At 35.3% G+C, this 22,043-nt stretch overlaps 1 protein-coding gene across 1 annotated transcript in view; it reads right to left on the bottom strand.

Moving 5' to 3' along the window:
• The window catches only part of DMD (dystrophin), a 2,326,146-nt gene that overhangs the window by 1,061,315 nt on the left and 1,242,788 nt on the right, over window positions 1–22,043 (bottom strand). The window lies entirely within an intron of this gene.

Below are 22,043 nucleotides of genomic sequence, written 5' to 3'. Positions count from 1 at the left end.
AAGGAACAATGACAACAGAACCGTTCATTTTACCATATTTTGGCTTTTTTATACTAAGACATTTTGTGCTCATTCACTGTGCTTCTACTGCTCACTGGTTTTATTCCTTTTTCTATGTTGCTATTGCCTTTATTTATTTAACCTTTGTTGTTGAGAGTATTACAGATGTTTCCCCACTTTTCACCCTTTGTCCCCCTCCACTAGGTTCCTCCCCCACCCCAGACCTTCACCACTCTATTTATTGTCTATGTCCATGGGGTATGCATATATACATATAAGGTCTTTGGCTAATCTCTTCCCACCCCACCCCCCTTCCCTCTGAGATTCCTCAGTCTGTTCCATGTTTCCATGATCCTGGTTCTATTTTATTCATCAGTTTATTTTGTTCATTAGATTCCACATATAAGTGAGATCATATGGTAGTTGTCTTTCTCTGACTGGCTTATTTCACTCAGCATAATGCTTTCCAGGTCCCTCCATGCCATCTCAAACAGTAATAGATCCTTCTTTTTTATGGCCACTAATCTTTTAGCTTTAGCATTCAAGCTCATTGGTGCTAGCTATAAAGTATGTGAAGTTAAATATAATGGAAAGAATAATTTCTTATGTTAATATGCTCTTTAGTCTTCACAACAGAATTCTTTAATTCTATAACTCAATAGTTAACAGCTGAGAATAATTAGTATATTTACTATAAATTAAAGCACCAATTTCTTTTTTATTATAAAAGCATTTATAATGCAAATGCTTAAGAACACTCAACTAGCTCTATACAATGTCATTTGAAAATCTATGAGAATGTTATAAATAATATGTAAATTACTTTATCAAACAATTAAAAACTCAAGACAGACCAACAAATGCCAAACTAGAAACTACTATTAAAATACTAAAGTTGTAAAGCACAGTGAAATCTTTGGGATGTAATTTACCACATAGGATTTATGACTTATCAACAGACATATTATATAGTACATCACATTTGTATTTTGAGCAAGGTATATCGTTTTATTCCTTTTTTAATGTGGGATTAAAATACTTTTGCCATTAGAATTAAGGCAATGGTCTACAGTATTATGTGTATGACCGTGCATGAAATTATCTCTGTATTTAACAGAAAAATAACACACGTAAATTTTTTACAGATATTCTGAAAAAAATAAACTGGTTTAAAATGTCATTTTTAACCCTACTTTTCAAAAAAATTATATAAATTTATTAGAGATAGCCCTGGTGGGGAGCTCAGTTGATTAGAGCATTGTCCCGATACACCAAGGTTGTGGGTTTGATTCCTGGTCAGGGCACGTACAAGAATCAACCAATGAATGCAGAAATAAGTGGAACAACAAATCCATGTTTCTCTCTCTCTTTCTCTCTCAAAAATCAATCAATAATATATACATATATATAATAAAAATAAATAAATAAGTTTATCGGAGATATCACTGGGGTTGTGAATAATTTACTTTATGGAATATGAAAAAAGAACCACAATGGTTTCTTGCTCATTAACATAATGCTGCATAACAACTGATGAGGATAATCATGACTTACAAGTTGCAATATTTACTCTCTTAGGAAATAATTTCAGGAGTCCCACTGATATTTTAGGAGGTAAAAAAGCAAAACCGCAGTGTTTGTTAACACATTAAAAAATCTCTATGTAATTTGCCTTTACTGAAGTGTTTATTAGTAACTATAGCCAAGCATACTTTTAACAGTTTTCAGAGCAACCTATAAATTCTTCTTGAAGTGGCACAAAAATTAATGGTGATAGTAAATAAAATATTTTCAAATACAGTGGACTACACACACACACACACACACACACACACTAGAGTTTCATTAATATTGTAAAATTGAATAATTTGCCAAGATAAATATTGCTGCATATGTATTTTCCTTTATGTATACTATTTATACTAAAATATAATACTGCTAACAACCAAAATGTTTAATTTTTTTGTGTGAAATATCTCAATAAATAAATAAAAGAGAAGGAAAACAGAAACAAACATTTATTAGAGTGATTTTATTTTCAATAGATGGATCTTCCTTCAAAAGCATTAATACACAATATTCTCAAGGCTATTTATGTAACTTAAGGCTACATGTCATTTATTCACAAAAGGAAACTTACTAGCTTATTTCAGTACATAGCAAATGCCAGATGTGCTATACAAGACTTTGAGGCAGAGGTGGATTTTAGGGGTAGCTAAGCAAGGTCTGCTTGGAAGCAGTGGGACTTGAGCAGGTCTCTCATTATTTTTTTTTTCTTTATTGATTTTAGAGAGAAAGGAAGGGAGAGGGAGAGAGAGAGAGAAACATTGATGAGAGAGAACATTGACTGGCCGCCTCCTGCATGCCCCCCACTGGGGATCAGGCCCACAACCTGGGCATATGCCTCGACTGGGAATCAAACCTGTGACCTCTTGGTGCATGAGTCAATGTTCAACCACTGAGCCACACCAGTCAGGCTTGAGCAGGTCTCTTAGAATGATGAATACAATTTGTACATTTCATGAGGGTAAATGGTGAGCAGAAGAGCCCCAAGTTGAAAAACACAAGACAAATTCAGAGGGTTGTTAATTGCATTTTTGAGTGATATGGCTGGAGATGTATAATCAAAGAGTTCAAAGGGGCTTAGGGATTATTTTTCCTTTTGGGGAAGTTGTATGACTTGAGCAAGTTACAACCCTGGCTTTCAGAATCATGGTCTACTGCCTCCAACTACTTCCCTCTATGATTTTACTCATTCAAAAAATAAAATGATTTCATTTTGGGAAAATAATAATGTTAGTGAGAGTGATGTAAAATATCTCCACTTGGGGAAGGGTCTCTGCGTTAGGTGGTAATGGTCACAGTGGTGATGGTACCCATCAGAGAAGATGATGGTGACAGACGTGGAGAAAGGAAACGACATGGTGAATGGTTGTTACATAACAGGTGAAAGAAAGTTTTGAACCCAGATGTCAAAACTATCTTTAATAGACAAACAGAAATATGGAAGTCAGGATGACAGATTCTTGTAATATAAAAATTTTTCATCAATAAAATTATTCTAAGGAAATTAGTCTTCAGTCATTTAAAGTATTTATTTTCCCTCCCCAAGAAAATCCTAAATTCCTTGAGAGCAGGTCTGTATATGAATCATCTGAAGTCCTCTCCACAGGGTTGGCTAGAGGCTTTGGTAAAAAGCAAGTGCTTCGTAAATTACAGATAAATGTTGAACAGCAGTGGCAATGATTAATTACATCAATGTGTATCTTATGTCCCTATAGCACACGAAATGAAAAGCATTTTCCTATACATTTTATAAATGTAAAAGACAACACATTTTAGCCCAGCCAGTGTGGCTCAGTGGTTGAGCGTGCACCAAGAGGTCGCTGGTTTGATTCCTGGTCAGGGCACATGCATGCTCAGGTTGTGGGCCCGATCCCCTGTGGGGGGCATGCAGGAGGCGGCCAATCGATTTTCTCTTTCATCGAGGTTTCTCTCTCTCTCCCTCTTCCTTTTTTTCTCTCTCTAAAATCAATAAAGAAAGGAAAACAATTTTTAAAAAATTTATTAAAAGACAACACATTTTAAAAATGTGTCAGTCTTTCATTTTAACTCCTGCACATTTTTACAAAAACTTGTTTCTGACTTGATTTTCTATGGATGAAAACCATTTTTATACAGTTGAAGCTCATGACAATAATAACAGTAAAATACATAATAACAGTAGTAGCTGCTAGTATATATTAAGCACTTATTAAGTACTTATGCAGCTACCCATTTAACAAAAGGGATGCGTTCTGAGAAATGCGTCACTAGACAATTTCGTCATTGTAGAGACAGAGTGCACTTACACAAACCCAGACAGTACTAGGTTATATGGTGTAGCCTATTGCTCCAAGGCTACAAGACTATACAGCCTGTTACTGTACCAGACAACACGAGATTAACTCAAGCACCAGAGAAAATGATGTGACCAGGATACTCAGTAAAATGAGATGTATTAGGCTGCTGCCAGCATAACGTGGCTTACCATTTTTTAAAACTATAATGAATACACTCTAAAATAGCAATACACACTATAGAAAATACTTGATCATTATCAAGTATTGTGTACTGCACATAATTGCATGTGCTATAGTTTTATATCACTGGCAGTGCAGTAGATTTGGTTATACCAGCATCACCACAAAAATGTGCGTAATGTGTTGTGATACTGTGGCACTAGTCCATAGGAAGTTTCCAGCTCCATTATAACCCAATGGGACACCATCGTACATGAGGTCTATGTTGACTGAAATGTAGTTATGTGGCACATGACTGTATTATGCCTGGCAGAATGACAGGTCGTTTACATGCCTGCATGCTATGCTAGATTATAACTTTCTTAAAGTCCAGGATCACTTACAAGCAGGAATCTTTGTATCCTAAGTGCATAGCAAGATTCCAGACATGTCAGGTATAATCAAAATAATAATAATAAAAAATTATAAATCCCCTAACTTGATCCAAACATTTCACATGCATTATCTAATTTCTTCATCTCAACAACCTCATTTTACAGATGAAGAATCCAAAGCTTCAAAAATAGAAATACCCAAGGTCATACAGTTAGAATGCAAGTCTCTACCTTTAGAGCTCCTGCAATAAAAAACACACGTGGCCCTGGCTTGTCTGGCTCAGCGGTTAGAGCGTCGGCCCGTGGACCAGAGGATCCTGGGTTCGGTTCCCGCTAGAAGCACATACCTCAGTTGCAGTTTGTCCCTGGCCCCGGTTGGGGTTGTGTGGGTGGCAACCACTCGATGCGTCTCTCTCACATTGATGTTTCTCTCTCTCTCTTCCTTCCTCTCTCCCTCTCACTCTATCTGAAGATAAATGCAAAAATAGCCTTGGGTGAGGATAATAAATAAAAATGAAAAAACAACACCACCACCACCTGTGCTACATTGAGGTAGCTCCTAAATTAAAACTCCACTAAATTGTGCTCAATGGTTTCTATAATAGTTTCCAAAACTCCAGCAGGAGAAAAACATTTGTTATTAATTTAGATAGTTCAAGAATTATTATTACCCATAAAAAAATGGAGGCCACGGTTAGCAAACACTAGTAACAGTAGAAAGCTATCATAAATAATAAAGAATATTCCTAGAGCTCTATTAAAAATACAGCAAAATCATTCATTTCAAATATTTTATTACCAGTGAATGGCCTAATATAACATAGTTTAAACACTGTTACCACATTAGAAAAAAAAGTTATAAATGTTTCCTTGGAGAGGTAATTTTTCAAGTTAGTTCCCAGTTACATTTACCAGTAAGGTGATTAGACACTTTGTTTTTAATCACTTAAAATAAAACTGTATGCTCTATAGCCCGAGCCAGTCAACCATCATTAAACAAACAGATTTTTTCAAGACTTTAGCAAGTGTCCAGATGACTCACCCTGTCCTGGTCTCTAGATGCCATACACTATATATATTTGAATATTTCTAATACATTCAAAGCATTACTACTTAAAATCTGCTAGAATACTGACATCTTTAATGGAATTCAGTTTGGATGGCATTAATATAAAAAAAATTCTCAAAAACAGAAAGTATTCAAGTGTAGTCTACTTAGAAATAATCATTTAACTTCTGCTAACAAATATTTCTAATGATCAAATTTTCATATCCTAAGGACAATTAGTACCTCTATAATGAGATCAGAAATATGAAATGTTTTAAACAAATAAACTGGGTAAGTTTAGAATTAAAGAGAATTTTATATAGATAGATATAAATATAATTTATATAGAAATACTATAATAACTAAATTCCAAATGTTGACCTAGCATCTGACACACTACAAAAAGTATTTTCTATATCATATCATTTAGTCATGATAGCAAAGTCTGTGAGGTAGACATTTTGTCTATTTCACAGTTCAGAAAATAAATGTTTTCCAAGTAAATTTCAATTACAAAGTGATGAAGCTGGGCTTTCAGCATTTGTCTTACACCCCTATTCAACATGGGGCACGTCATATTTTCAGCCCCTTATTATTAACCAATAAAAGTCTCTTTGGATTCAGACTTGCTATAGCTTCCTCACACACCTAGTAATGAGTTCATGGCAGCCAGACCAAGAGCAAAAATACTCAAAGAACACAATAATAAATTTTAAAAACACATCTATTTCTATAATATGACCTTCAAGGAAAATATCTAAAGGGAGCCTTAAAGATTACGTGCATGTGTTATTTATACATATCTCTGTGTATGTGGTATGTGTGTGTGTGAATGTGCACATGCGTACATGTGCATAGAGTCCTTTTCTAGGGAAGCAGTAAAATTTAATTACTGATAAAAATCCAAGTTAGCTAGACTTCAAATGTCAGTCCATTACACAGAAAAATTATTCATTTGTTCTACCTTAGATTTTATTGATTTTACAATGAAAGCACAAATGAGAGAAATCACTAGTTTTATGCCAACTAGCACATCGATGGTGTGGCCATACTACTAATAATCGTCCAATAATTATCCAATATAACAATAATCCATTAATCGTCAAATCTTCATAAATGATCTTGTTTGACTCAGAGGATTTTCAAGTGATGTCAAGTGTCTACATTGAAGAACACCGAGTTTTCTAATTCATTCAGGTTCTCTTTTGACCACATGGAAAGTATTCACCATGTAAGTTTAGAATCCTTTACTCATGGCACAATATTTGACACATAGTAGTTCCTTAATACAAGGTTGTTAAACTCAACAATATAATCCTTTTACTTTTTTCTTTATTACTGTTTAGAGAGAGAGAGAAAGGGAGAGGGAGAGAGAGATAAAAACATCGATCGGCCGCCTCCAGCATGCCCCCCACTGGAGATCAGGCCCACAACCTGGGCATGTGCCTTGACGGGGAATCGAACCTGCAACCTTTTGGTGCATGGGTCAACACTCAGTCACTGAGCCACATCAGCCAGACAACAATATAATCCTTTCAATAAACTGTGTGTTATAACCATACTTCACCTTCTCCTGTTCTCCCTGAGCTCCATAACATCGCTTCAATGAGAACACCTTTACCATAGAATCATTTGATTAACTTATGTTTTTTATGAAATTTAAATCAAAATCATTTTGTTTGTTTCACCTCTGCCTTTGAAAACCCCTTTACAATAGATGAGTCCACTTTATTACCTTAGTAAATGTAGAATGTTGAATATCATTTTAATTTCTGCTAATGATTGGGGCTATTAAAATTTCCAGAATCATTGTCTTGACAATATTCTCTGCGTTTATTGCTGTGCGTGTAGAAGGTTCGGGCCTCTGAATTTGTGAGGCACGTCTGTGGCCTGCAGTGTGCCCTATGAAAATGGCTTTTAGGAATAAATTGACATTAAGAATGTATCCTACAGTGAGTGCCTTTTTCTTAGAATTTGCATAAAAGAACCCAAGCTGCCTAATAAATGATTTCAGTTTATCCTCATTTTATCACTATCTGACCTCATGCATAACTAAATATGATCTAATTTGATATTACTTCTGAATTCAATGTATTTACTTCTCTCTAGGATCTATTCCTAATCAAATTTGTGAGTTAACTCCATCCTGGAAATGAGAAAGAAAAAAACAAACAAAAAAGAACATCTTCAAAATACTCCCTCCAGAAGAACACTGCTATTAAAGACGTTTTGAAAACTATACAAGGGAGAGACACTACCTGGTACATATAGTTATTTATAAGATTACCTAACTTTCTTTCTCATTTACTTGAAAAGTTTGTCAGATAGCTTACCTTCTTTTCAACCGAGTGTATGAAAAAGAAAGAGAAAATCAGCGTCTGTTATTTTCCCTGATAATCCTTCTTACTACTAAAGAAAATGTAAATGTCTTTTATATCTCACAAGGAAGCTGAAAACCTCAGGCCATCTTTCCTATATTAATGCATATTTTCATTGCTTCTTCCTCTACAATTGTTTTTTAGATTTATGCTTTTGAGCATAACTAACCCCTTTGTCTTCTGCTGCAATGAGACAAGTAGTGTGGTATATATCTTTTGCTATCTGTCAATTCGCTTACCAAAATATTTTGTTTTCTTTGGAGAGTTTTTCTTCGTTTCCTCTTTCCTGACTACATTTGCTTACCTCTCGCACATCCTTCAAAGGCTGAGCCTTTCTGTATTGTTTGTTCAAGACCTGCCTTTGGGAAGCTTGGACCAGTCTTTGCTTCCCTCCTGCTATCATCTCCTTCTAAGAGCTCTGTTCCTGACTTTCTGTCTCCCCGCACCTTGCTCCCCTAGAGCAATAACCCAACCCCAAGTGCCTCGATTGCTTTAGCAGGACTTCACATCATACCCACTTCCCTGTTCCTGCTCATCCATTTGTCTTTACTTTTTAAGTTTCATGCAGCAAAAATTTCGTTTTCTGAATCTATCCTGCAACACAAAGCTTTGTTGCCAGAGTTTATCAAACATATGCACAGCTCACTGTAGATAATGTAATTAACACTTGTCTCCATGAATTATGTAAAATGTTTGTATCAGTTTTTTTCTATGGTAAAGATATAAAGACACCATATAGAACTGTTTCCATACTTTTATATTTTGTTATGTTCTATTTTATTATTTTTATTTTTTTTATTGATTTTTAGAGAGAGAGGAAGGGAGAGGGAGAGAGAGATAGTAACATCGACGAGAAAGAACATCGATTGGTTGTCTCCTGCATGCCCCCCTCTCCCCTTCCCTCCTTTTCACCTAGATGCAGAACTTTACATTGGAGAGGTGGTGGTCATTAAAAGACCATATTGATGTCAGGCAGACTGTAATTCAAATCTAGGTTTTAATATTCAATGAGTATGTGACATTAGGAACATTACTTAAGCTCTCTCAACCTCAGGTTGGACAGACTGCTATGAGGAACCTTGCAAACCTCATACATGGGAATGGCATATAGCAAGCTCAGCACAGGGCAGGAACATAATGTGTCCTCAGTCTGTGCTCACTGTTATTCTTTTTTTCAATTTTCACTCATTTATTTTTGTTACAGATGTTTCTCCTTCGTCCCCCCTAGAAACCTTCCTCTCCACCCCCCCCCACATTGTTGTCTATGTCCATTGGTTATACATACATGCATATAAATTCTTTGGTTCATCTCATCCATCCCCCCTACCCCCATCTTCTGAGGTTTGTCAGTCTGAACCCTACTCCTTTCTATGTCTCTGGGTCTATTTTGTTCATCAGCTTATTTTGTTCATTATATTCCACAAATAAGTGAGATTATGTAGTATTTTTCTTTCTCTGATTGGCTTATTTTGCTTTGCTCTCCAGGTCCCTCCATGTCATCTCAAAGAATAAGAGATCTTTCTCTCTTACAGCTGCATAGTATTCCATTGTGTAAATGTACCACAGCTTTTTTATCCACTCATCTAGTGATGGACACTTGGGCTGTTTCCAGATCTTAGCATTTGTAAATAGTGTTCTCAGCTTCATCATTGCTACTGTTAAAATTTTCTCCCTTTGAAATTGGTTCCCAGAATTTTACATAAACTATGAACCCAGTTTGTACTTAACATTTATCAAATTATTTTCTTCTAAATGTTTCCAATTTTCCTATTACTGAAAATACCTATTAAAATATTCTACATATTGAATTAGAAATTTTAAGCTATTTTAATGAGCTGAAATTTCATCCCTATATTTAGAGGATAACATTCTTACAGATATAATAATCAGTGAAAATACTACTTTCGTAAAATATTTTACCATAATTATTTCAAAGTATAAGATTTCATGGGCACATAGTAAGTAGAATGAATAATAGGATGATTATGTTTCTGTTTATTAAATTAAGTTTATACCTGCTTCATATATTGTTCCTAATAGATTTTAAAGTCATATGGATGAGAAGAAGATAGGAAAATATAGATACCTGTACTATTAAAAGCCACACATTTAAAAACCCATACATAGATTAATTCCAGCACTTTTTTCACCCAAGCAAAGAAAATAAACCTCATGGACACAGGCAACAGTATGGTGATTACCAGAGGGAAGAGGGGGAGGTAGAAGAGGGTAAAGGGGGGAATAAATGGAGATGGAAGGAAACTTACTTGGGGTGGTGAACACATAATACAGTGTACAGATGATGTATTATAGAATTGTATACCTGAAACCTATATAATTTTTATTAACTAAAGTCACCCAAAAAATTCAATAAATTAAAAAAAATACACTGAAAGTCTATTTTATAACAGTTTAGCTTACTTTAGAATAGATTAATATTATATCTATAATATTTTAAAGTAATAAACAGGACTGTAGGCTACCTATAAAATGGAGCATGACCAAAAAAACTTACTTACTTTAACCATATTTATTTAAATGATCAACCTGATGTGAAACATTATGTACCCCTCTTAGGATAAGAAAGAACAAACAATCAATTTCAAATGGAAATGATAAAGGCATTAATAGAAATAAAAAATGGTTCTAATGTACACAAATATTCCTATGCATTGAGCAACTGCTTAGTATTTTATGAAAAGGTAATTATTCTAGTTATTCTCAGATTTACAAGTAAGATTAAATCTCCTTATTTCAATCAGAAATGTAAATTTTTCAAAATATCTTGGGAAAATATTAAGATTCTTAAACACATAATTTATCACTGGTAACTCACAAAAGCACTTTATCACCTGGTATAAATTGATCTCAAAATCATGGAACATAGAATTTAGAGAAATTATTTTTAGCCCAACTAAACTGCATTTAATTATTTTTATTATTATTAATTTATTTTTGTTACAGATGTTTCTCCTTTTTCTCCCCACTGATACCCTCCTCCCCATCCCCCACCCCATCCCCAACTTTGTTGCCCATGTCCATCAGTTAGGCATACATGCATATACGTTCTGTGGTTTATCCCTCCACGCCCCCCCCCCCACCTGCTTCTGAGGACTGGCAGTCTGTACCCTACTTCTATGACTTTGGGCCTATTTTGTTCATCGGTTTCTTCAGTTCATTATATTCCAGAAATAAGTGAGATCATGTAATATTTGTCTTTCTCTGCTTGGATTGTTTTGCTTAGCATAACACTCTCCAGGTCCCTCCATGCCATCTCAAAGTTTAGATTAATTCTTGTGATTACTGCTGAACTTGGTACCACTCCTCTATGGTAGCGATGGTGCTTTGAGACAATATTGCATAAGTCATATCTGGTTGGACACATCCAGTAACTTCCTTGACAGTATTCAAATGATTAAAAATTAATTACTGTTCCAGAAAATGTATACTGCACTCTTAAAATCACTGTTATATATGTGTATGTGTGAGTGTGTGAATATATATATATATAAGAACTGTATTGTAGGAATGAAGTGTTTTATAGCTGTCACTCTAATTAGCACTTGAATAAATGTGGATATAAAGTAGAATGAGAAAAGAGATTACATATCAAGTGGTAATCCACCATTAAGTGATTTTTACTGAGAAAGGAATCTTCCTTCTTCTGATGACTATAAATTAGATACAAACAAAAGCACAGGAGAGCCTCTCTTGAAGGTGTTCCTTACAGTCCTTCTGATAACATTTCCATTATAATGTGAAGTTCTAGAAAGCAATTGATTTCTGAGGTTCTAATGATTGATCACTGCAATGTGAAGCACCTTTAATGAGGAGTCTTTACAACTATTTTGCTTTAAAAAATAAACACAGTATTTTCCTTATTAATAGTATACTTCCAAATGATAATTTTCACTTATTTTGTCAAATTCCACTTTAAAGATATGCCATAATGTATTTGACTAATCCCTTTTCTTGGCTTTCTGGTTCTAGTTGTTCACTATTATCTAATTCATTCAGTAAATGCTTACACTGCATTAAAAAAAATAATAATAAATAAAACAGACTCCTAAGAGTTTTGCTTAAATAGAACTAACAATTTTTCAAAAGATTTCTCAAGCAACTACTGCTCCTGACTTAGATTGGAGTCAGAGATACAATATTTTTTAATTGTTTTCTTTATTGATTTTAGAGAGATATAGAAACATTGCTGAGAGAGAACATTGATTGGCTGCCTCCTGCATGACCCCCACTGGGGATTGGGCCCACAACCTGGGCATGTGCCCTGACCAGGAATCAAACCAGTGACCTCTTGATGCATGGGTCGATGCTCAACCACTGAGCCACACCTGCCGGGCATGAGAAAACCCACTTTTGGTCTCTTGGGGAGGTAATATAACATACGACTGATATTTATTATTCATTGATCATTTTATTTGCTGTAATCATGTTAGGTGTTTTATTACCTCCACACGAATGTGCGCACATGATAAATGCACCATTCACAGGCTAATCTTACAAATGAAGAAACTAAAACCTGGAGAGGTAAAGCACCTTGCCTACCATCATATATGTAGTTAAGCAACAGCCTGGACTGGAAGCCTAAGTTGTCTGGCTGTATCCTATAACATTAAATAAAAGCCCACGGGACTTAGAGCTGTTGTTCCAAACTGCATAAGGCACAACGTCCATCTTTTTAGGACAAATATTTGGTAACACCTACATTTACTAATCTGAAATGCAATGACTAGGTCACATAACCTAGCTTGCAGAGTGCTCTGATTATAATATAAGGGAGAAATCAAATAATTGAAAGTACAACAATATCTATTGTATTTTGAATGAGTCAACATTTGCACAGCCATACAAGTAGACTTGCTGAAGAAGTTCACACACTTGCACCTATGTGTATAATCACCTTGAGTGGATGCTTCCAAAGGTCAACTGAATGTGGGTAGCTTGTGTGGAACACTCAAGTTCCAGGGGTGGTGATGCTCTCCAAGAACTTGCTTTCTAACATGGGAAGCAGCTCCAAGTGAAGCTGCTTGGTTCCTGAAAATTTTAGCAACTCTTAAAACAGTTTCCCCTTCCTCGAGAAGGGAACATCACTCATAAAAAAGCCACTTTGTGTTGATATGTAAAATAGTTTTAGGAGCATTTAACTATATACAGGGTTTTCAACTATTTGAATGTCCAGGAGCATTGGTAGGGACTGCTCATCCATCTCAAAAAGGCCAGACCTTAACCCACGGCCATCAACTCGAAGTGGCCAGTGGCCATCTCTCATTACAACAACCAGAAATATCTGCCTGGTTCAAGTCAGAGAGGATGGGTGGACATGTGATTCAGACAGTAAACAGGCCCGGCCAGTGTGGCTCAGTGGTTGAGGGTCGACCCATGCACTAAGAGGTTGCTGGTTCAATTCCAGGTCTGGGTGCATGCCCAGGTTGTAGGCCCAATCCTCAGTGGGGGGCAAGCAGGAGGCGGCCAGTCAATGTTCTCTCTCATCAATGTTTCTATCTCTCTCTCCCTCTCCCTCCCTCTCTCTCTAAAATCAATAAAGAAAAAAAATATTAAAAAAAAAAACAGTAAACGGAATGATCTCAGCTGAGAATTTTAAGATTAAATGAGAAAATGTATGCAAAGATCTCAGTGCAGTATATTTGCACACAATAAGCACTGTATAAATGATAACTAACATTAGATAATGAAACTTCAATGTTTAAACAGAATGACTCTAAAAGGGCTTATATTAAGAGCCTAAATACAACTGTAACATATAGCTTAAAATTAATAAGCCTATTTCTGACACATTAAGTGATTTAAATTCTTTGAAAACTGTAAGAATTAATGGAGAAACTAGTTTTCATTTTAATTATTTTACACAATACAAATGTTTGCATTCATACACATCTTATTGGCCACATGATAGATGCAGACTTTCTTCTAAAACAAGCATATTAATGATTTAACCAAAAGCTTGAGTTTAAAATGCTTCATTATTCATGTTTCATAACATAACACTAACCCGATCTATTCAAATGAGCTGTCACTCAAAGCTCAGTCTTTTTTATGATTATAAATTGCATTTCAGAACTTTGTGCCTTTATGCTGCCAATAAGTCATATTTTATAATCCAGCATATAATGAAAGGATAGTGTACAACATTAATTACAAGGTCAGTTCAGTGTTAAAGCAGAAACTCATTGAATAGTATTTTCATGGCAGTAGCTAGCCTCTATTATGTTTAAACTTCACTATAATGAATATTCTGAATCAGAGTCAATTCATGAGAGAAAAATGTAAGTTCCGTGGCAAAGTGACTCCCCCCACCCTTCAAATGATGTTAATAATTGAAGGCTTTCAAAATCGTATCCTGCAAATTTCAAATGTGATTAAATGTTGACTTTTTAAAGACTGGAAACGTCAAATGCTTTAAAGTAAAATTATATTTTCATCTTAATTTAATGATGAATACATACTTATGCTGTCTAATAGATCTAACCAAGAACATCTTGTCCATCTGATTGGTCTACCTAGAAAATATTAAATTTAATAAAGGAAAGTGTAAAAAAGTACATTCTGCAGCACTTAAATGACATTTTCTTTAAAATGTCAATTTTAACAATATTTTCAACATAATTTGAAAATTCTTTAATTAGAGTCAATAGAGGCCAGAAGATAGACAGATATAAAATTAACCTCTATCTGTTACTGTAATTCCATTATCCTTAATGTGCTCAACTCAAAGAAAGGATATGAGGATAATCAGCAAAAGGGTAAATGATGTTTTTAAGGTGAACATTTAAAATGGATGATTTTCCTGCATTTTAGTAGTAGGTTATTAAAACAGACATGAATGGGATTTTCAAGATAGAACATTGGGGTATTATTTGAACTTTCTGTGCCTTAATTTCCTCATCTAAAGAAGAGGGTGTTTAGATTGCGAACCTTCTCAGCTATGGTTTATACTGGTATTTCCATCAAATGACTTGTTCTTATTCCCATCTAGTAGGACATATTCTGCCCCCTGCCCTGAGAGAGCTGATGATTCCAAATTGTATCAGCATCTCCAGTTAGATTTTGCTGCATTTAATCTCAGCCATTTCTCTGAATATCTGTATTTTCTTCCGCCATATTTTTTTCATATTCTGAGGATTTATTTTTGTTCCAATCCTTCACTTCCAAGTCCCCACTTGAGTAAAAATACCATGAAGCAGAGGGAAATATTTCTTCAGGACCTGGGCAAAGCTGATACCTTTGTGCCAAATCTTGAACCAAAATGAACCTACTTAAGCAAAGGGAGGAGATATCTTTCCCCAACTCTATAGAGATACTTTAAAAGGCAGGAAAATCAACAGAAACGAATGCTTTAATGGTACATTTTCCATTTGAGGACACTGGTGAGGGGTAAAGAAACATGTGTTTGATGAGGCACTGACCATTGATTTAAATACCTTCTGGTCTGATCCCAAAGAGAGAGATTCCATGTTCATCAGTGGATGAGACCATAAAGCCTTATGAACAAAATTATTTATAGGTGACCTACATAACTATTATATGATCATTATAGGGTTAGCAAAAAGAGCTGGACCAGAAGTGTAGGGTTATGCCCTTAGCTTTGGAGATCTCTAAGGTAGCAGAAAGGGCTATTGGAGTGTATTTAGTCAGGGATCTTCAGAGAAACATAATCAATAGGATAAAAAGAGATTTATTATCAGGAATTGGCTCATGCAATTATGGAGGCTGACCAATTCCAAGATCTGGAGGGTGAGTCAGCCAGCGAGAGACCCAGGAGAGCTGACGGTCTAGTTCTAGTCTGAAGGTCAGCAGGCTCAAGATTCCGGAAGAGGGAATGTATCAGTTCAGTTTCACAGTCAGGAAAAAGCCAATGTTCCAGTTTGATGGCAATTCAAGGCAGAAGGAATTCTCCCATATTCAGGGGAGGGTCAGAGTTATTATTCTATTCAGGCCTTCCAGTTACTAGAAAAAACCCACTCACATTAGGGAGGGTAATCTGATTTACTCAGTCCACTTATTCAAGTGTTAACATTATCCACAAACACCCTCACAGACACACCCAGGAACGTGTTTGATCAAATATCTGGGCACTCCCTGGCCCATGGAGTTAACACATAAAATTAACCATCACAGGGAGTAATGACAAACCACAAAAGCAGTAATAGTAGGTGCAAACTGAGAACAGTATCATGAGAATGGTTATAATTCAAATTCCAGAAACAATACTGACCAGGTTTGAGGTCCTATAACATTACAATAATACCTAACCCAGATGATATTCAACACTCATATGACTTGCCTTGGAGAAAAAATGGATACCCCCTTCCCCCCAGCCCTAAGTTAAAAAAGTAGTTTCTATACTGAAATGACGAAGGATGAATTGTGACCAGAAATTAGGCAATAACAACTCATGGGATCCAAGCAAGATGACAGCTAATTTTTTGTTGTTTAGTTTTGTTTCAGATTCTTTATTTTTAGATTATTGATTTTAAAATTTTATACCTATGAGTAAAAATTTAGTTTCCATTATTTACTAGTTGTGTTAGACTAATATTATTTTTCACAATTAACCATTGTTATTTCAGGTGTTTTTGGGGATCAGAGTAATATGTTTAAATAATTTACATTTATGTAAATATGAACATATAAGAAACATTGACATGAAAATGTGATAGTTCTATACATGCAGATTTAGCATTCTGTTTTTTTTTCATAATAACACTAATTCTTAATGCTTTAGTGATCATGGCTCTGCATTTTCTTAATTGCAAAAATAAATAAATAAATAAAGAACCTATATGTCCAACAAGGTAAGACCAATTCAATCAATAATGGCACAGTGGCCCCGCTGGTGTAGCTCAGTAGATTGAGTGTCATCTCATGGACTGAGAGGTCCTGGTTCAATTTCTGGTCAGGGCACACGCCTGGTTTTGGGTTTGATCCCCATTAGGAGGCATGCAGGAGGCAGCCAAGTGACGTTTCTCTCTCACATCGATGTTTCTATCTCTCTTTCCCTTCCTCTCTCTCTAAAAAATCAATAAAAACATATTTTAAAAAATAATAACACAGTGAAAGTGTTTTACATTCTCATAAATAGCAAATAAAAATTAATTAGGAAAGAGAGATGATAAAACTCCAATTGTTGTAGGTTATAACCCTATAAAATCAGAAAGAGAACAAACAGTCCAAAAGAAAAACACAGAAATGTGCCTTGTCCTAATGACAGTTGATAAATATAATAAAGTAATGGCATTTACAGGAAAATAGGTTAAAAAGACTGATGGAGTAAGAGGGAGAGGAAGAAAGGCCATTGACTTGGGATAAAAGATCATATATTTAAAAGTTAGATTTTTATCTCTATTGTAGGTTTTATAATCATATACTTCCAGATATTTTTAAAAATAAAAATACTTAGTTTCCCTGTTCATTTCTTTAGTTACATTAGCGATTTAAAAAAACACATTTTCTCACACCACACTGAATTCAAAATAGAACAAAAACCTCCTAATATGAATCTTCAAAGTAAATATATTCTTTAAAAATATAAATGGTAGAGAAGTCACCAAAAAATAAAAAGGAATTGTTTAGTATAGGAAAAAAAAAGAAAATACTTATAGGAAATATAATTTTACATATTGATAATATGAAACTCTCTACCCTTAAATTGATAGTTATTTTAAGACAGTTTTTGATAACATGAGGTTTTAAAATTTTTTTAGAACATAGCAGCATGTTAGAACAGACTGCATGTTGTAAATTAAAGAAAACATGTTACAAAACAGCCTTGTAGCCTATCATTTCATTTTCATAAAAATAGGAACGTTAAATTCATATGTACATAGCAGGAAAAAAAACCGATTAGGATATGTTTCAACATGGAAATATATTAAAATGTCAAAAGCGATTTTCTCTGGAAAATGATATTAGAGGACATATTTATTTTTCTCCATGCTATCCTGTGTTCCACAAAAGCTTTTATAACCAACCAATGTAATTTGCATATTCTGAAAAAGTAGTGTTTACATGTTAGCTAACGTTTCATGTTATCTGATAAAGCTGAGGTCTCTCCTGCTCATTTTTGGGCCTCTCCCTCTCTGAACTCAGCTTGCCCGGGAAAACTTAACAACTACAGCATGATTTTGCATTTAGAGACTCTATGCACCCAGTATTATCCTGTGATAAGTATTTGCTTTTTATCTAAAAGTCTGTATAGACAGATACACTATCTCTTCCCTAAACTGTTGTTGAATATACAGTATGAAAGTAATCATGGAGATTCCCAATGCCGATGTTACGAAAATGGGACATTCATTTGATACTTTGATTTCCTACGTGAGAAAGAAATTAGAGCAAGGTAATATCTGGTATAAAAATAACTCACGTCATGCAAAATTTATTGAAGAAAATGTGATTGAGGAAATGATCAAATCCCAGAATATTAGAGCTGGAAGACAGTCATTTTAGAGATTCAAAAACTGCGAAAAAAAATTCGAGAGACAAATGGATTTTCTGCTGTCACATGGATAAGCAAGCCTCTCTTTTTGTCCTTTAAGCATGTTCAGAGTGTTTTGTTTGTGCCAAGCACTGTGACTATGCTTAGGCCTGAGGAGTAAATAAAATGGACAACAATCAAGAATTCATGCAGTTTGTGGTCTGGTGGTCAATACAGACAAATCAAAAGGCAATATACATGGGATACCTAACCCAACAGGCAGCAGAAAACAATCTTTCTTATTATATTTTGATAGTCCTGCCCCTGTGCCTAAATATTTTGTTTCTAACTTTTCCCATGGAAACTCTAACACATTGCTTGAAACAAGTATGATTTATTTTTTTCTTTATTGATTTTAGAGAGAGAGAAAGAGAGAGAGAGAGAGAAACATCAATGAGAGAGAACATCGACTGGCCGCCTCTTGTATGCCCCCACTGGAGATTTGGCCCACAACCTGGGCATGTGCCCTGACCGGGAATCGAACCGGTAACTTCTTGGTACATGGGTCAATGCTCAACCACTGAGCCACACCAGCTGGGTAACATGTGTGATTTAAATGAGAGCTAAGGCAACTTCTTGACTAATGCACTTGAATAATAACAATTACTTCAGAATTTAACCAGGAATATTTATCAGGTAAAGAATAGACCATGCTTCAAAGTAATTATTTTTCATTGGCTACTCCTTTCTCAATTTTACAACTCAAGTCTTATCCCATTCCATTTATTGTGAGAACAAGCCTTACACATTTTCAAAAATCATTTTGTCAATCAAAATTTCCTTTGATCCTCCTGATTGGCTGAGGATTACCTATTTAGTGTCAAGCTATCCACACGTTCTCTGTGGAGACAAGCTAAATATGGTATTAAAGAATAATATCTTCATAGATTTATCCCATAAAAATGTCATATGACAAAGCAAATGGAAAACTATAAGTGAGGAAAGTCAGGGCTAAAGCTGATCCTGGAATCAACTAGTTCCCACATTAAAAAGAATAAGAGGTAAACACCATATTGTTTTCTATAGTGACTACACCAGTCTGCATTCCCACCAGCAGTGTACTAGAGTCCCCTTTTCTCCACAACCTTGCCAACACTTGTTGATTTATGATTTGTTGATGGTGGCCATTCTTACAGGTGTGAGGTGATACCTCATTATTGTTGTTTTAATTTGCATCTCTCTGGTGATTAGTGATGTTGAGCATTTCTTCATATGTCTCTTAGCCATTTGTATGTCCTGTTTGGAGAGGTGCCTATTTAGTTCCTCTGCCCATTTTTTAAATTGGGTTCTTTGTCTTCCTTTTGTTGAGCCGTATGAGCACTCTATATATATTGGAAATTATCCCCTTATCTGATGTATCATTGGCAATTATGCTCTCCATACAGTGGGTTCCCTTTCCATTTTGATGGCTATTTATTTTTCTGTGCAGAAGCTTTTGAATTTGATCTAGTCCCATGTGTTCATTTTCTCCTTTGTTTCTGTTGCCTTAGGTGATGTATCAGTGAAAATTCTGCTGCGTATGATGTCTGAAGTTTTGTTGCCTACATTTTCTTCTAGGATTTTTATGGATTCATGAGTTACATTTAAGTCTTTTATCCATTTTGAGTTTATTCTTGTATAGGGTGTAAGTTGATGGTCTAGTTTCATTTTTTTTTTTTTGCATGTAGCTGCCATTTGACCCAGTGATCCCACTTCTAGGAATATACCCTAAGAAGCCTGAAACACCAATCAGAAAGAATATATGTACCCCCATGTTCATAGCAGCACTATTTATAATAGCTAAGATCTGGAAACAGCCCAAATATCCATCAGTAGACAAACTGATAAAAAAAAAAAAAAAAAAGCAGTGGTACATATACACAATGGAGTACTACGCAGCTGTAAGAAAGAAAGATCTCTTATCCTTTGAGACCACATGGAGGGACCTGGAAAGTATCATCCTAAGTGAAACAAGCCAAGCAGAGAAAGACAAATATCACTTGATCTCACTTATTTTTGGAATATAATGAATATAACAGTCTGAGGAATGGGACAGTCCCAGAGATGTGGAAGTGGGGTACAGATTGACAATCCCCAGAAGAGGGGGTCGGGGGGAGAGATAAACCACAGAACTTATATGCATGTATGCATGAACAATGGACATAAACAACAAAGCTGAGGACAGGGCGGGGAGGGGAGAGGGGGTATCAGTGGGGGGAAAAAAGAGAAACATCTGTAACAAAAATGAATAAATAAATTAATTTTAAAAAAAGAATAAGAGATGCACTGTCTAATTAAATTAACAAAAGTAGTTTTCCTTCTGTCATCATACAAACTAGATGTGATAGTTGATTTTGAATCCATAAAAGGTTCTGCCAATAGCTGGTAAATACAAGTACCCAAATTGTTCTCTCCTTTTATCTCTAACTGAGAGAGTGCATTTTCTGCCTCTTATCCTGGGTGATAGGCTTTATCCACTGAAGAACTTGCTAATGGCTTCAGTTCCACATGGCTAATTTCCCTAGGGAAAAAAGCATAATGCTGCATGCAAAATTCTAGTGTAATCACAGAAGGGACATTCTATTTCCTCTTAAAATTTTTGTTCCAGGTTCTTGGGAAATCTGGTGGTAGAATTTTTACCACCTATAATTCTGTAAAGTGATCCTAATTTATAAAGTTTCTATTACTCTTGCCAAGAAAAGAAGAGGCAAATAGCAGCATGTCAGATGCTGAAGAAAAAAAATGAGCAACTCCTTGAGTATTCCAGTGGAAGCATCCAGAATCAAGGGCAGATCATTCAACTTCGGAGGTAAATAAAATGGTGGCCAAATAAATGGCTAGACTGTACTATCATTTTCCTACATTTATATGAGAAATACAAAACTGACAAATATATTTTATTGATTTAGAGAGAGAAGAAGGGAGAGGGAGAGAGAGAAAAACATCTGTGTGAGAAAGAACCATCAATTGGCTGCCTCCTACACGCCCCCCTACCAGGGAACCGAACCAGCAACCTTTAGGTGCATGGGACAACACCCAACCGAGCCACACAGGCCAGAGCCCAACAAGTATATTTTAAAGATCCGCCAAACAGTCCAATAAGATACCACTTCTACACATACATGCACCATTTTATAACAATCCTGGGACATGTATACGCAGAGGGGTAGGGAAAATACACTTTAAAAATAATTTATGTTTATTGTTGAGAGTATTACAGATGTCCCCCCTTGTTTCACCCATTGACCTCTTCCTCACCCCCTGCCTTCACCGCACTATTGTCTGTGTCCATTGGTTCTACATAAAAGTTCTTTGGTTGGAAAATACACTTTTAAAGACAGGAATTCATCCCATATTTTATTGCTATCTGGGCAGAAACACATGTTCCAATCTTTTCTTTTCTCCTTGCTTTTTTTTCTAAAGACAAATGGACCTGTTCCTTTAAACAATCTGTTTAAATGAGCTATGGCTTCTTAGAGTTGGGTTAAGCATACTAATATTTCTCATGTATCTTAAGTAAAGGCAACTGTAGAATAATGAACAATAAGCCATTTTGTTAAAGAGATAAGCCATGTTTTCCTTTGGGTTCATACAGAAACTAATGCTTGCAACCCAAAATTATTCTTGTGGCAAGCTGAGAGCTTCAGAGATTATCCATAGCATTACTATTTTTGTTATGCTAGGTTCCAGTTCAATCAAAATCTGATTATCTGGGTCTCTATTCTTTTTGGG

The sequence above is a fragment of the Molossus molossus genome, unplaced genomic scaffold (assembly GCF_014108415.1).
Source record: "Molossus molossus isolate mMolMol1 unplaced genomic scaffold, mMolMol1.p scaffold_m16_p_2, whole genome shotgun sequence".
Taxonomy (NCBI): Eukaryota; Metazoa; Chordata; class Mammalia; order Chiroptera; family Molossidae; genus Molossus; species Molossus molossus.
This window is presented reverse-complemented; position numbering and strand designations above follow the sequence as displayed.